Below are 5641 nucleotides of genomic sequence, written 5' to 3' on the forward strand. Positions count from 1 at the left end.
ATTATGTTACCTGAAGGTTACAAAGCAAAATAAGGCCAAGAATCTTTGCTGTGGCTACTTTCTCCAGTCTTTCCAGTTTTTCAGTTCCTCTTTTGGTTTGTTGTTATGGCTAATAATATCTTAGCTTTTGTTCCTTTTACTAGTTGAACATTGGAAAGAAATGCTCTTATATGTTGATCATTTTACTTCAAAAATTGGGAATTTTTCTTATATCTACTGTTTTGGCTTATTGTTTCTGTTAGCTCCTGCTCCCGCATCCCGCCCCCCCTTGGCTAACGGCACTGCCTTCTTTAAATATTGATGCTTTCATTATGTAATATGATAATAGTCCCTTCCTTCAAATCCATTTACCTCTACTGCAGGGAAGCCTGGGAAATATTCTTATACATGGGGGTAGGTGCCATGCTAGGGATTGTATATCTAAGTAAGAAAAGGAGAAGGAGCATTTGATGACAAGAATATTGCCTTTATCTAGTTGAAATGATATTGTTTTTTATTTTTTAATTTATTGTTTAAGGATAATGGACATAGATATTTCTTAATAAATTCTTTTTTAAGGATTCATACCTTGAATAAAGAATTGGTTCCCAAAGTTCCTGCTATATTATTAATTCTATGCTAAATTGAAGGAAGAATCTAGAGCTAAGTTGTTCATTTGAAAATGTAAGTGTTTTTTTTTTAAAGATTTTATCTATTTATTTGACAGAGGGAGACACAGTGAGAGAGGAAACACAAGCAGAGGGAGTGGGAAAAGGAGAAGCAGGCTTCCCGCTGAGCAGGAAGCCTGATGGGGGCTCAATCCCAGGGTCCTGGGATCATGACCTGAGCAGAAGGCAGTGCTTAATGACTGAGCCACCCAGGCACCACTTAGTTTTACTCTTTCATCGAGCAATAATAGAACTGCTAAAAATTAATGCTGTTTTCATGCACATTGTGTATTAACCAAACTATAATTTCTAACAGGTAAAATACAGTGATTTTTTTTTTTGGCACATAGTACTATTTAGCATTGAAAAAAATAATCATTTACCAAAACATATTCTAGTGGAGCATCTCCATGAATTCACATTTGTAGATTTGGTATTAAAAACTAAACTAAGGCAGAATATGAAATTTTTGTGTGTGTGAATATAAAATGTGAAATGAGGCCAATAGGTGACTGCAAAGCTGCTTTGCCTACCTTGTTTACTTTCAGTTATGTTAGCAAATAATGATGGTATGTTTTATGTAACATTTATGCATGCCTGCGGCCACATTAAGACAATTCTTCAATTAGCTTAACAGACATATTCTAAAGAGAGAGAGAGAGAGAGAAAACCTCTTAGTTATTTTTTATACGATTTAGCAGGTGTAAAAGCCACAAGCAGAATTGGGAAAAGAAAACATCGATGGCGAGCCACAGATGTTATTTCAAGGACAATATTGGAATGGTTATTTCAAAGGGTATCATCCTGTTAAGAGCTGAACTCTAAGTTCTTCTACTTTCCTAAGATCACTTTGAAATGGAAATGATAAGAACCTTTAATGTCTTGCCCAAATAGGAAGGTGCGCAGAAATCAGAGCTATGCTTGGCAGGAGATAAGAGGCATTACAAATAAAGCTGGGATGAGCGAGTAGAACATGCGTAGTCCCAACAGAATAATGGGGAGATAGGCTGGCCTGGGATTGCAAGAGGCAATACAGAAGGAGTCAGAGATGCCTTTTTTATGTGTTATCTTCTAATAGTGGCTACATAAATATTTATTCTGTGAGTAGGAGTATTGTGGTAAAGCTGCATCGAAATTGATATGCACATTCTTATTTCCCTCTAGAAATATCCCCAAAGATTTTCTACGTGATATTGTTTCCTCTATGAAAACTGAAGTAGAAATTATTTTAGTATTATACAGCCTTGGTTATATCATGTATTATGCCTATCAGCGTAGAAAAAAAAATAAATTGTGGAAGGCTGCACTTAGATTTTATGTTAACTCAAAGTACCAGAAACAAAGAAAACAATATGCTTAAAGTTGTACTCAGGAAAATTTCATAGATACAGCAAATAGAGTTGGGTACTGAGTGAATCATCTTAAACTTATCTATACAGACACTGAACTCCAGGAAAGTTTGGTTGTTCCTGTTTGTTTGTTTTTTTCCTTCTGTTTATCAAAGAGCTTGTACAGGGGACGCCTACAGTATTGATACTTGTTGTCTTTCTTTTATTGTTATCTAAAGGGAGCACTTTTTAAAAGAGTAAATGGAGTAGCCACTGTGTATCAATGGGGAAACTGACAGCTGAGCATTGGACAGCTGAGACCAGCAGGGTGCTTCTGCGGAATACAGATTCATCGATTTTCCTCGTCCTCAGAAAGATGCTACTCCATTTACTTTGTCAAAACCCTCGCTTCCAGGCTATGTAGGTACACGCTGGGTGTGAAGTAAAATCACACTGCTATTATACAAGTGTCTGTGACTGTTCCTTAGTCACACAAGAGTTTCAGAAGGCAAATAATCTCATGTTCACTTAGGTTATACAAATAAATAAATAAACCCCAAAACATATAGATTAGCTCACATAAGTTCCTAAGAATAATTGTTTAACCCATAATCACTTTCTTCTATGTGTAAGTTTTTCCTCTCCAACATATAAGCACATGTTTAGTAAATGGCCATTTCTTCCAAAATATAAAAAACTTTTAAAAAACATTTCTACTGAGAAAATAAGTGATTTTTAACAATTGCCATCTAACAAAGTTTTTAGAATAATTAACTTTTAGCTCTATTTTAACTTACTAAACCAGCTCATTGAAATCAAGATCTTAGGTTGTAAGCTGAAGCTTAGTTCGTCAGAATTCTATTGGATTTTTAAAATTCTACATTTTTCATTTTATAAGAATGTAAGCTTGAATATGAATAAGTAAATGTTTATAATAAACTTACTTCACTTAAATTTTAGAAAAGAAGTAATGTCTATTGCATAACTGTAGTTGAACATTTTATTTCTAAGTCATTGCAATAATTCTAAATTGAATTTTATAGCACACCATCAAAGATATATTTTAAAACTCTAGCTATAAGTATATTCCTTACTGAAAAATGTCTTCAAATAATTATTTCTTAAAATGTTAAACATAACTATCTGTTTTCTAAATCTTACTGATTATCAGATAAAAGCTCAAGAGTATAAAATTAAGAATACTAAAGTAACTAATAATGTAGACACTTAAGGGACTGTGAAGTAAAGTTTTCAGAGAAGGTCCCAGATAAATACATCAATATATTCATTGCAGACGCAACTAGATATTTTTGTTTATTTGTTTTCATTTTTGTTTTTAATAGCACAGACAACTTTCTCTGCACCCTTTACTGATTATTGTGACAGAGAGCCTTGTCTGCTGTGATTTTGCCAACCCCAACCTAGATTTACGCTGCCACCTAAATTTAGAAAGGACTATTTTTATTTTTCTCTCTGTGGCAAATCTCGATTAGTCTGAAATTTCATCAGAGGTATAAAGCAGCATGTCATCTTTAGCTAAGTGACAACTACTGAATACAGCAGGGATAGCAAATTAGGACATCATAAAATGTTTAGGAAGGCATGATAAAATTGTTAGGTAGTTGTTACACTAGCATATCAGACACTCCCGTAAATTATAGAGTTGTGATTATAAATAAGGTAGATATGATGCAAATGGATAATGAGATAAGGGCCATTAAAATCATAGAGACTGCTATAGCTATATTTATATTTATGCTCCATATCCATTAACTGTTTGATATAATTGGCAATGAAAATTTGAAATTCTATTCCTCAAATCAGTGAAATTCAGTATTATTTGTTAATAGGTCATAATATAGATGAAATAAGTAATATAAATGAAATAAATACTAAACTCATATAAATATACACACATATATAGATGTATATATACTTTAAATTTGACCTTAAAAATCATTATTTTCAAGTCTTCGTATCTATAACAAGTCTCTAGAATTTATCTGGATCTTAATTCCTCTCAGGTTGTACATTAAGTTTTTAGGGAATTAAATTAAATTTTTTTTGCCATTAAATACAGTGTAGTAAAAAAAGACAATGAATACAGTGTGGTGAGTTATTACTACAAGAAATATTTTGAAGACCTAGAAAATATAGTTTTGTTCTGATCTTCAAGAAACCTTTTTAGTGTTCATTCTGAGGAAGTGACCGTTCATCTTGATTGTCATTTTCTGTTCATAAGGAGAAGGGCAGTTTAGTTAACATGCATATGGCTAAATGGTTATAAGAACAAACTGAGTCACATCGTCTTTAGACACATTTGTAAATTATTTTGTACTATGAGATGAGTAGTATTTTGGTTCCTTGAGGATATGATCTTGACACAAAAAAGGGAACAGTTCATTTTCATTAAAAAAATGCAAGAAACTGTAAATATACTTAGAAAACATCATCTAGAAACTTCATTTATTTCTCGCCAATGCAACTGAGGTGTTCTGCATCTTCTATGACAGCTCTTCTCAAACTTTAATGTAAAAACAGATCACCTGGAGATATTATTAAAATGCAGATATCATCTAGCAGGGCTGGGTTAGAACTAAGGCTGGATGTCTGGCAAATTCCTAGGTAATGCCTACTCTGTTGTTTCCTTAAAACACATTTTGGTAGCTTCTAGGTAATGCTGTTGCTTCTGGATTCTTAAACCACACAGAATCTATGATATCCATATATTTTTATATGAAACGTAAAATTTAACACCCCTTACATTTACACATGATTATAATCTGAATTATAAGAATGGTTTTACAGTCTTAATTTCTGTATTCATTAAGACTTATAGTTAATACCCTATTTGATTTAAAAAATAACCAAATTAAATTCTATGATTTTAGATATTTTGATAATTTTTTCTCTATTAGCTGTCTTCCACACTTACCATTGGTTTGACATAAAATGAACTCTAATGAAAGATTCATAGTTCATGGACAGAGTACAACCTAAAAGAAAATTGTTGGATATTTATACAGATTTTAAAAAGAGAAAAAAAAACACAAATTTCTTTTTGGGAAGATATAGAAAAGTTTTCAATCAGCAATAATCGCGCCTCGGATAAACCTCATTGGCTACGATACTGCCACTGTGCAAAGCTTGGGAAGATTGAGAAAACCAGAATACTTGTGCTGTTATCTTACAGGCTTCATTCACTAAGTATCCTTGGTCAAACAGATTTCTATGACTTCGCCTAGTTTATCACCCAAATCTATAAAGCATGTATGTTGCGAATGGTAACAAAAAGTGTGTTGAGTTCATGTGTCTTTATGTGTATGTGTGTGTGCTTCTGTGTGTGTACAAAATGTAGATGAGATCAAGAAAAGACAAGGAGACAAGACAAACGAAAGAGAAAAAAAAGAAATTATCAGAAAAGTGCAAGCGTAAATTAACTTAAGCAGCTAAGGTCTAGAATATGTATATTTGCCCCATTTTGTTCTCTAGGACCACAGTTACTGTGCCTCTGCTGACTGCATTTTCTAACTGGGTAGAGAAAGACCTGATTCACCCTGCCTTTTTGCCTTTGCCTTGAGTGACACGGAGTGGGGCACCTGGGTGCCTCAGTGGGTTAAGCCTCTGCCTTCAGCTCAGGTCATGATCTCAGGGTACCGGGATAGA

The 5641-nt window shown here is 33.4% G+C and overlaps 1 non-coding gene across 1 annotated transcript; it reads right to left on the bottom strand.

The window, feature by feature from the left end:
• Window positions 1-4989: 4989 nt before the first annotated feature.
• On the bottom strand, window positions 4990-5123 carry LOC122890601. Its single transcript, XR_006381102.1, has one exon. It is a non-coding gene; the product is annotated as a U4 spliceosomal RNA (small nuclear RNA).
• Between the last annotated feature and the right edge of the window lie 518 nt (window positions 5124-5641).

Source organism: Neovison vison, chromosome 11, assembly GCF_020171115.1.
Source record: "Neovison vison isolate M4711 chromosome 11, ASM_NN_V1, whole genome shotgun sequence".
Taxonomy (NCBI): Eukaryota; Metazoa; Chordata; class Mammalia; order Carnivora; family Mustelidae; genus Neogale; species Neogale vison.